Below are 12,111 nucleotides of genomic sequence, written 5' to 3' on the forward strand. Positions count from 1 at the left end.
ACAACTTCCCATGGGGAGGCAGGTGTTCAGACATCCCTGGGAAATCAGGGCTCCATCACGTGTAACAGTGACTGGGGGAGATAAACCCCATTCCTCTACAAGTCTCCCTTGCCTTTTTCTTTCCACTTTACCTACTACTTTATATATAGCATGACATCATGTGTTGGGTACAGAATATTCCTTTGGTAGTTGGGGTCGCCTGTCCTGGCCATGTCCCTTCTAACTCTTTGTGTACCCCCAGCCTCCTCACTAGTGGGGTAGGGTCAGAAAAGGCCTTAACACTGTGCAAGCACTGCTTGGCAATAATGAAAACACCCCTGTGTAATCAACTCTGTTTCCAGCACAAATCCAAAACACAGCCTTAATCCTGGCTACTGTAAAGGAAATTAACTCTATCCCAGCCAAAACCAGCACAACACTTTGAAGGGGGGTCCCATTTATATAAATATATATATGTAAAGATTACATATATGTGAATGGAACACTGCATTCAATAAGAAAAAGCAACTTAACACATGGACAGTGGGGTTGAATGCCCCCTCAGCAAGTTGAAGATGATGCCATGTTGAGTGGTGCAGTTGACTCACTGCAGGGAAGCTATGGCACCCAGAGGGACCTTGACAGGCTTGAGAAGTGGCCCGTGCAAACCTCATGAAGTTCAACAAGATCAAGTACAAGGACATTTCATCATTGGAATTTCTCGACTCCAGGCTGTGTGGGGCTTTGAGCAATGTGCTCCAGTGGAAGGTGTCCCTTTTCAGAGCGGGAGGGCTGGATCCTTGAAGATCCCTTCCAACCCAAAGTATTTTATGAACACCAGATATGTAATACTCTTTCTCCATTTGCCTTTCCTAACCTGACGAGAGAAAGAATCTGACTATAAGGATGTGGAAAGCCACTGGAGTGTGACCTGCCCACTGCCTTCACCTCCATTCCTGTCCAGGCTGCTGAGGGAGCATGGACTTGCACACCCCGCTGGTGTCCCAGACCCTGCACAGCAGGTCTGGTGAGGAGGCTGCCAAAGGTTAAAAAAACAGTCAGACCCAAGAGAAAAGTGAGGGTGAAATTCATGAGAGCAGAACTGTCTAATGTTTCATAGTATCTTGTTTTTCATGTGGGGGATACTTACACAGGAAGGGTGAGGGTAAGCGGCAGCTTTGTTTCCAAGAGCTGCCTTTTGCTCCAGCTGTTTGTTGGACTTGCCGCTGGCAGGATTTGGTCTTGCATGCTGTTTTCTCTTTTGATTTTAGCTCACTATGCCCTGGGGGAGCCTTGGAGAGCTGCATCCCTTCCCCCTGTCTGCCTTTATTGCTGGTGCTCTCTGTTTTCCTGCAAATTGTTTTCTCTGCTGCTGCAGTGGGTTTTCACACTTTGAATTTCTTTCTAAGGTTTTCAAGGCTTGTGATGGCCCCCAGTAAGAGATCCCTGGAAGCAAATGAATTTGCATCAACCAAATGAGTTTGTAGCAATCAAACCTGGACAAAAGGAAGTGTAATTAACCCTTAAACTCATCAATACACAGCTCATAGCAGTGTGGGGGGTAAAGCCAGGCCTTTAGTCTTCAGATCATCATAGATCTTTGCTGTAGGGCTGACCTAACTGAGCCCCCCCACAGAGTACATGGATGCCATCAAGTCATGTTGACCACGGGGATCCTGGTACCAGCAGTGGGCCCTGCAGCCAGCGCTGTGGTCACCCTCGTCCTCTGCTGTGCTCCTGGCCAGCCTGACCCCTTCAAAGGCTGGTCACGGAGGAACGGACAGGGATGTGAAGGCACAGGGTGCAAGGGAATGATGCCTCCTTTTAAACACACTGTAGACATTTAGGCTGTCTCCCAAGAGAAACACTAGAAAACACTCATTCATAAACTAAGGGAAAGAACTAAAATGGCTGGAGAAAGCAGACCCCATATTTTATTTAATACCCTGGTGATTAGTGAAACCTCAGTTTTAGAAAGAGAGAAATGCAGGGTCAGCAGCTCCACAGCATGGGAGACCTCTGAACAACACTTCCCATCATATCAGGTGGGAGCACCAGGTGAGATGAAATCCCTTTCTCCTCTGGCCCTGTGATTCCTGCCTTCACTGCCATCCACCCGCTGGCATCACTTCAGTCAGTCTATGGAAGTCATAGTTTCTATAGAACATCACAATTTTCTATAGAAACGACAATTTCTTTCCTCCCTTCATTCCTGGCATGACTAGCACATATCCTCATGGAGAGGACATGCTTCTGGAAGGTGAAAAAGGTAGGCTTGAGGCAGCTCAGCTGGGTTTGGACTGAAGGTAGTTGCTGAGCTACTCAGTCAAAGAGATGCAAGAGTAAAACTGGTTCATGTTATCCTGGAACTGGCACATGGGGATGCATCCCCAGTTTAGGTGTCAGCAAGATGGTGCTGAAGCTCAAAAAAAAAGGTTTGTGGGTGGCACTGGATAACAAAATTGAGGTTAGGAAAATGAGACCTTTCATAACTGCTAGTCTTAATAGAGGTAAAAGGGGAAGAATCCCTGGTGTGCATTTCAATTGACTGCATGGTAGCATAGCCTCTACATTTATTTCTCCTTCAGTTAAGCTTAAGCTTTAGAAGAAGCACTTAAAAACATGTAAATAAGAAGTGACAGAATGCAGACCTTAAACACCTACTCTGATAACCTAAAAGAAGCATTTAGTAGAGGGGGAAGTAATCCTCTGACAGAAAAAAACTTAGGGAGAAAAAATATGCGAAAGCTGAAATTCAAGGGTGATGGAAAAGGGTATTCCTTTGGGATTGAAATAGGATCCAGAAATCATACTTTAAAAAAAAAAAACTCCCAAAAAAACCCTGTCAAACCTAAATTGTGCTAGTATTTGCAGTCCCTGAACAGCTCCATCTTCCCTCTCCAGCGGTGGGTGAAGTTCTCACTATATGGCCTTCTTTGCTATGAAATTTAAATTACTTAACTATAAATTGCTTTCCAAACAATAGCACCTTGTATTTTAGTCAAAGTCACTGGTGATATTTCTAGGTTTCCTAGAAATGCATTCAGAATGACTTCTATTGATTTAGACCTTCACACAGATCTATTATTCTCAGCAAAATTCTCCAGGGAGTGACGTTTGTTTTTCAGACCATGCTCATGCCTAGCAATCCTGCACCAATCTGATAGGGCATTTGACAAAAGTGGCTTGGGGAAGACAGAGACATGGAGAAAACAATGTAAGAAAATTGTATTATTCTGGGTGTTTAATTTGATTTTCTTCCTCCTGGTTTCACCCCTAGACCTTTTTCTGGTGCGAGGCTGGAATGAGTAACTGAGCCTGACTATGGCACACACATATTTCACAATGTGAATTATTTTTGCCCCAGACTTGCCTTGAACCTTGTGCAGTTGTAAAAGTCTGTCTGTACTTATGGACTAAGGAGTCCATGTAAGGTCAAACCCTCTGCATGTTCATGCAGGGAGCCTCTCAGTTACCTGGAAGAGTCCTCAGCTCTTGGAGGAAAGAGCAGAGCTCCGAGGAGCTGTGGGGGACAGAAGTACCTACAGAGGAGGGAACTCTTTGCCAGCCTTTTATGCTCTGCATTAAATGAGCACTGAACACAACTCTGTTTCGGGAAGGTTTGATAATGAGACCTCAGGAAAAGAAGAATAGGGAACTGCAAAGGATGAAGCTTCTCTTCGTAAAGGTGTCCCTTAGGCAGGGTTGTGTGTTTGTCTGAGTGTTCTGCACTCAGTTATCACGTCTTGGGTCACCAACAGTGACAAAGCAAAGGGCAGCACAGCCAGGATCAGCACTGCAGCCCTGTCTGAGGAGCACCCCTTGGGCCAGGGCTCACTGAATGAGGCGAGGGGCAAGTGGGCAAAGCCCTGCAAAGTTTTGGGGGCTGTCTTTGAATATTTCTTTTTTCTATAACTGGAGAAGGGTTGCTCATCAAGGGGAGGGAGATGAAGTAATTTGGTCTCCTGGGTTCCTGGGCTGTACTCTGAGCCAGTGCTGTTTAATTTTTTCAGGGGGTATCAGGTAGGTAATTTATCCTCATGCAATCTTCTGCAAAGAAGTCTCTTGTCAGAAAAGTGATATCACTTTCCCTAAACTTGCTTTACTTAATCTTTATGTTTTGAAATCTGAGAGACTGGACAACTTTTATTTCTGGAGTTCTTTTTCTGCTTCTTAAATGTTTCACATGTTCCTTATGTCTCTTTAGTGTCTGCTTCTTTTTTCTTTGTTTTCTTTTAATTGTGATGGTAAGAAATCACAGTTGTTTTATTTCCAGAAAGCTATAATCAGCTGAAGAAAAGGTTTTCATAATGAAAATGCCTGGTTTATTGCATTTTTGTCTAGGGCAGCAGTTCCTAGAAGGTATAAAAAGCACATAGCTACTTTTTGAGGAGAAAAGGTTTGTTAAACACAGACAAAAAAAGCCTATTTAGTGTTGAGGGGAGTATCTTACCTTTCTGTAAGAGCTTGAAAACTTCTCAAGCTTCCTTTAGTTTTCTACCTTTGTGCTAGAGTAATTTATTGCCTCTGAAATTAGATTATGCTGTGACTGGAGCTTCTTTATGTGCAACCGTCCTGTGAGACCTTCATCCTGGTGCATTCTGAGACTTCCCATTCCCTGAAACGAAATAGTGAGCAAGTGAGGACAAATGCCTGCATTTACCCTGTAGTCATATGAATGACACAGCAGGAATGTTTCATGGAAGGCTTTGCACAAACAGTGGCTGATGGTCTGACACTGTCAAAGTCAGTGGCAGTGCCCCCACCAAGCTACCAAATGGCAAAAATTTCATTTAGAAATTAAAATTACTCTTGGCACCTGACCTGGCATTGCTAATACACACTTGTATGGAAAGCCTGTGTGTGATCAAAAGGAGCACACCCAGGTGGTGTTTTGCATCTATCAGAGAAAAAAAAACTCTGGCATAAGAAGGAGAAGCTTTGTTCAAACATAAAAAAATGCTGCATAAAAATGTGGAAGAGTAAAATTTATATCAGTCACCAAAAACCTCTCAAGAACATGAGAAAGCTGAAAAAATAGGCATGATCACTGCTATATGATGCATCCAAGCAGAGATATTAACTGATTTTCAAAAGTATTTTAATCTTGCTTTCTGCCTGAGCAAAGTAATTCATGCACACTATAAATACAGGTAGAAGTGAAGGCAATGAATTATGAGGAGAGAAAGGACTAGCAAATCCAGCTCTTAAAATAATATATATAATTTAATAGTTAAATACTTAATCCTTTAAAGGATTCTGAGAAAGAGAAATAATTCAAACTTTAAATAGTGATCTAAAAAGGACTAGTCTCATGGAATGAATTTGTGACTGTGACTCCATCTCTACATTGCAATCTAGTTATAATAGTGAAATTAATATATTTATCAGACAGAGCTCAGGGTGGAATTTGAAATCAATGAATTGTGTTTGTTCATGGGGGTCTGCATCACAGATGAGATTTTCTGAAAAATCTACTTAAGAATGCATACTATTTAAAAAGCAATATGATTGATGGACACTCACTAGAGATCCTTTTTTCCTTTATTAATCACAAAACAAAGTTACTTTTGACCAGGTGCATCCATGAAATTAATTTCAGCAAGAGGACAGGATAAATTAACACAGGCTATCTCTATTCATGTGTGTTTGTTCTGAGGAAATTTCTCCAAGACTGTTTTGGGATTTATCCTGAGCAACCTCTCAACTGTTAATGATCACTTATGAAAATTGCAGGTAGACAGGGAGGTTTTTACTGTGAAAAGTGAAAAAACTCCTATATTTAGGGCAAGGCTAGAAAGAAATCTATGGGAAATACAGTGATGGATGAGTTTAACTTCAGTACCGAAAATGCTCTCATCGAGCAGTCACTTAATGACAAACAAAACAGAAAATATGCAGGTTTTTAAAGAGCAAATCACATGGTACCGTCCAAAAAAAAATCTAAAACATGAAGAGAAACCTAGCAAAACCTTGAGGAACCACAGACAGAATTTATATTGACTGTACCACAGCTTTTGATAATCCCACACAATGTTTTCAGAAGCAAGCTGAAGAAAAATGATTCAGATAAAATTATGAGGTGTATGTACAACTGATTGCAAATTACTGTCGGAGTTTGTCATTCAGTGTGTCTTTAAATGTGATGAGTCAAGAGTTAGGGCCCTGTAGAAGTTGTCCTGATGTGTTTGTTCTTTTCTGCTGCAGAAAAGGATTCAGAAGATGACAATAGCAATTGGTGCTAAATATAGTGCTGCTGCAAGACATTCAAATACCCTTCTGGGATGCATTAACAGGTATAAAATAGAGGAACTTGTTCTTTTACTCAGCTTGGCATTAGTGACCTCAGCTGGAAAACTGTGTCCATTTTTGGGCTAGGTATTTTTAGAAGAATGTAGCTCCCTGAATCACAGAGCTCAGAGGGGAGCAACACCTATCCTAAGGTGTGTGACTTGGGAATGGCTGAAAGAATTGAATCTGTTGTCTAGAGCATCACTTACTGCAGAGGCAACCAGCATCCTCTACACTGAATGTGTTTAAGAGCAGAAGAGGATGGTGTGAATCTGTTCAATTTTGCCTCAAGGATGGGGATAGACTAAATCAGGGATGCTTTTTCCAATGGTCATCCATAGATTGCTTGGACAGTTTGCCCAGTGCGTTGCCAGCGAGACCTGGCTGAACCTTTGGGCGGGGCAGCCTCTGACCAGCCCACAGTTGCATAGAAGGTCTCTGATCTGGTGGGTGAATGTCATCTTCCCTGGCCAAGGAAGGACCAGAGCTATTTAAGGAGGGGTATGGTTGGGAGCAGGCTGTGGCCCATGCTGTTTGTCTGCTCAGAGCTCATTGTCTCCTCAAGGATCACCTTGAAAATGAAGGAGCTAAGAACCAGTTGTATGAATTATTAAGGTGGCAGCAGGATACACCCAAATCTGCAAGAGGAGGTGATGAGCAGATGTTCCTAGTCTCAAGATACCTATATTAAGATTTTAGGATACTTGGTGGCCCATGAGCCTGGAGTTCAGTTGCCCATAACTGGCTACAGGATTGAGATGAAGTTATCCCCCACTAGCTAAAAACATGTGGGAATCACTAGGTGAAATTATTTCTTGAGGTCATTTTCAACCTTACACTGCAGAGATTTCTGTGAAGTAGTGGAATAATTTCACTCCTCTTTGGAATAACAGCAGGACTAAATATGGAAGAACAAAAAATAGATGAAAAATGTTGCAGTTCCAGTATCCAGTATTGAGAGAGCAAGTTCATGAGACTTTTATTTTTATACTATACATAACAGATACACGCAGTTTTGGAAGAGGTGGTATGTTAAACTGTGCTATTTGAGAATTATACTGTGTCTCATCTTTAGTGAAAAATTCAGGCAAATAGCTGAACTATGTTAAGATGGATTATTTGAGAATTACAGAAAGTAATTTGAGAGGAAAGTTGTGACAGATACAACTTTGCCCTGTTTTCACAAAAAGGATTAAATGCTTTTCTCTTCTCAAATGCCAAAACTGGTTAAGGATTTCTGAAGGAATAATATTCCTTAAAACATGAAGTTCCACCTGCCAGGAAAGAAAACCCCCAAAGTTTCTGCATATAGTGTCTCAGTGATAGGTACTGAACTGCAAGCTGCAGGGCAAGAAATCAGTTTGGAAATACCTAATTTTGGTAATGCACGTCTCTGAAAGCTTTGGTATCATTACACTGGCACATGGGGTTGGATGGGGGTATATTTTTATTTGGGACATGCTTCTTGTGCCTATCAGAGAAGTCCCCTACCATGCCAACATCTGGCACAGACCTGAGGGACTGATGTCTGACAAAATGCCCCAAGTGCCATCTAAAGCCACAGCCCTACGTGCAGTCCTGCAGAGCACAGCAGGGGTGGCCCATCCCTAACTCAGGACTGTGCTTTCATCCAGCCCCAATGAATTGCAGTAAGTTCTACCACATTTCTGCATACAGCCCTCACCCTTAAAGAGATAAGAAATCAAAGTGCTCAAACATGGTGAATAGGAGTGTAAGCTGATTACATAATCACTGTTTACATTCTGTTAGAGGTGACAAAATCATCACCAAAAGAACTGTCACTGTTGATAAAGACCATATCAGTAAACAGCAGATTAGGCAGGACACAGAGAGCCTTACAGACCAATTATACATAATTTGCCATGGACATGGTTTGAGAAAGAAATGCACACAATGACTTAGAGAAAATTGCTTAGCTTGGCCACATCCTTATTAACAAAACAAAAGTGCCTGAGGGCAAATTGTCCTTGGAAAAATAGCTCCTAGGAATAATAGCATGTCCTCATCCTTTGCCTAGTGATGAAGAAGAACCTTTTCCTCCCATTCCCCACCCTCTGAAGCTATCCTGAGCCTTTGCAAGTCTACCTGACCCATGTTTGCCCTCAGCTTCTGAGACATCCTCTCACCCTTGGAAAGCCAAAATCTGCATCACTAATCTGTCACAGGTTTTCAGCAGCTCTTTTGGGGGGATCTGTGCAGGAATTTCCTCCTACATTACATCCCAGGTACCACAGGTTTGGCAGGTTGTGAGAGCTCTCCCATCCCTTGTCTGCTCTTTCATCCAATGAGCATTCCTGCATCCTGACTAAAGTATTACTCTCACTTCTCCTGCACTCGTGCATCAACTGCAAGCACAAAGGCAAATCAAATCACCAGGGGAGTGAGTGTAGAGCCTATCAGCAACCTACAGAAAAAGTCTCTGCTGCTGTATTTTATGCCAGCTTTTCATAAAAAACGTTCCACCACACCTTCTGTGATAATCCTGTTGGGAATCTGTTGATCATATTTAAGAGTGACAGTCAGCTTACAACAAGTTTTCAAAATCAGAACATTTTGAGGAAGAGAAGAGTCATGATTTGTTTTACAGTTTGCAGGTTCTGAAAAGGGTAATTTAGAAAACCTTTAAAATTCCATTAAATTTACGCAAATGTTGAAGATAGCTTTTCAAAAATTATAGCCTAAATATAATTAATCTTTCCTAAAGACATTAACTATGATCTATTGGCTAACAGTCTTTAAAATTAATAACAAAAGAACAGTCCTATTCCAAGACTAGGAAAAAAATCTTTTAAGGAATACTTGGATGAGCTGAAATTACCTAAATTGCTTTTCCTGTGGAAAAAAATCACAGAAATCAGTGAACATTTTGTGAATTTGTGAGGAAAGGGGAAAAGTCTAAGGAAAAAGGACACGAACAAGAACAATCCTGAGAAACACAGCCATATGATCACCTTGGAAAGGAGGGAGTAGGATTATGTACAAAACACCTGACCATGGAAGAATACCATAGAAATGGACCTATAACAGATAATAAAAATAATCTAACTCTTCCAATTATCATATGAAAGGCATGTATGCTAAATATTGTCCTTGACAATATCAAGATCTTGATCAGAGCAATGTTTCTTCTATTAGGTCCATGTTTAAAGGAATACACAGCTGTAGCAAAAAGACCTATATTTATCATGAACTTTAAAAACAATTTCTAGGGGAAAAAATGGTTTTTGTAGAAAAGCAGATATGAAGGGGTGGTATAGGTGCTAGTTGTCTAAAATGTTGCTATAAATGGGAAAGTGATCAGCTATTTTTGATTTGCAAGGAGACAGTATCATCTTATGAACACAAGTCTTGTGTAAAATATCAGGAGAACTTTGTTACCATCAGCACAGTTAGGAGATGGCTGGATTACCATCATGGGAAGTTCAGACAATTGTTCCTGGCTTGAGACAAGTGGTTGGTTTACATTTCCTTTTGTGTCAGGCATATTTGCAATTTGTTTCTTCCTAGTGACATACCTTGATTTTTTAAAGGAATTCAGCTTGTGCCACATTCAAATTCCAGCTGCAAGCTCTTTGTTTTGTTGGCCATATGCTTTCAAGCACAGAGCAGTGCTGAGCTTGACAAGCTGGAAGGCTCCAGAGACATCCTGCTGGGACAGAGAAGAAATACTGGGGAGGTGAGTGAAGGGGGAAGGAGCAATATATTATCTCTGTGGCTCAGTGGCAGTGCTGCAAATACCACCAACACAGAGCCTGCTCCTCAGTGCTGCTGAGCCCAGTGCGAGCTCAGTGCAAAGGAACTGTGTAACTTTTATATTTACTGTATCATGGCCCACTGCTAGGGTTCAATGAGAATTTCAGCACGAGAGAAGATGCCATGAACAGATGGAAAGGCAGCAGTAATCCACAGACATATTGACAAGGCATGCAGGCCAACTGGGTGCTGACCAAGGCCAGCTGTCCCTTCTTTTTCATCTAGAGTATTTGAGAGGAAAAAAGAGGCAGAGTTTCAAGTAACACTCCCCACCCATGAGTTTCTGCTTGGTGTTGATACAGTGTGAGTCTTTTTTCATGGCCTGTCTTGCCCAAGACTAGAATCCCATCTTCTCTGCCACAGAAGCACCACCATTAACAGTCTGCACCAGGAGGCAGCAAACTCCTCTTTCTTTTTTGTATTGGATCTGCACAGGCAAGCCTGTCTAGAGAAGAAAAATGTGAGCTTAGGGAGGAAATGATTTGAAAAGGTGCCTGCTCTTCCCTAGCCATAGTAAATCCTTGGTTGTTTTGGGACTTACAGGTTATTGGACAGAGATCACACCTTCGTATGTGCCTTTTCACATCGCCTGCCTAAGGTCTCCCAGGATCTTATACAATTACTTATACAACACTCATAAAAATGTAAGATAAAGAGACACCCCCAGTTTTGCCAACTAGCTCCCCAAACTTCAGGTTTGGGGAGGCAGGTGTATGCCTTAGGTCTTTGAAATGATGTGACAGTGTCCAATTGCTCAAACACTACAGTTCCATAAATCACTCAGAGATGCCATAAACCACATATCACCTCAGAGATACATCCTGAACACCTGTTTCCAAAATACATCTTTATATAAAATCAGAGCAGTGTCAGCCAGTTATTTTTGTATGGTAAGGGTCAACCCAGAATTAAATATCATGTTACGAAATCCAGCCAAGACAAGAAACTTTTCTGTCTGCGGGTTCACAATATGAGGTGTCACCCAGCTGACTTGCAAGAGAGTTTGCAAGCCTTGTCATATAATACCCACTTACCATGGTGATTGCAAGCTGTCTCAGTGCTAGTGCTGTCAGCCCAGATCCGGTTTTGAGCAGTGAGATGGAAGATAACAGATTCACACAGCACTGATTTAGTCTTCAGGTAGGGAGAATCATACTTGCCAAGATGTTTGATTGCATCTGGTAGTGCTGGTTTAAGTCCATGCCTGGTTAAGCCAAAACTCTTCATTCTGTCAATAAAGCCTCAAGCAGATCTGAAACATAAAGAGGTGGGTGGTTCCTTTATGATTTCAAGAGAAACTGGAGCAGAATCTTTGACTTCTCAAGGACAAAAAACAAATTAAACCAAGCCAAACCAAGACAAAACACAAATCATCAGCTTGAGGTCCTTAGAAAAAACTCACAACACCATGAAAGAAAACATTTTCTTCGTTAGGAGTAATTCCATAGAGTATCTTGAAACTGTTTGTCTTTTGAGGGCATTTTTTTGAGGGCTCTTTGAGACCCAAAGAAAAATTTGTATGCCTGAGCACTCGTCTGCTTGGGTTCTTTTTTATTGTATCATGTAGTTTACCAGAAGATATGTTTCCTTAAAAGCTTGCTTGACATTCACTAGGACACTGGTGCTACAACAACATTATCTCATTAATACAACATTACATTACAAAAAAAAAAAATTGAATAAAAAATCAACCCTCTCCACATGAAGACCAAAGGTCAGGTAGCCTTTTTCAACCACACAGCTTCTAACTTTCATCTCTTCATACTCAGGGCCTACTGAAAATATAAGCAAAATGAGTAGGTACCAGAACATAAGGAGAGCTCAGGGGCTTCTGATATTAGTTAAGTGAACACAGGGGAGGGCAGACAAAGAGCAGAAGAATGGTCCTCTTCAACATTGTCCAAAAAGGCAGATTTAAAAGAAGATGAAGAGTTTGCATTTCTGCCAATATTCCTGTAAACAGGGTGGGGGGGAGGAGAGGGAGGGAAAGCTGGGGGGATGGCTTGTGCATGAATTTTTCTAGGTAGCTAAGCAAAGAAACACTTTCATTTTTGTGTAACTATGTTG

The sequence above is a fragment of the Haemorhous mexicanus genome, chromosome 3 (genome assembly GCF_027477595.1).
Source record: "Haemorhous mexicanus isolate bHaeMex1 chromosome 3, bHaeMex1.pri, whole genome shotgun sequence".
Taxonomy (NCBI): Eukaryota; Metazoa; Chordata; class Aves; order Passeriformes; family Fringillidae; genus Haemorhous; species Haemorhous mexicanus.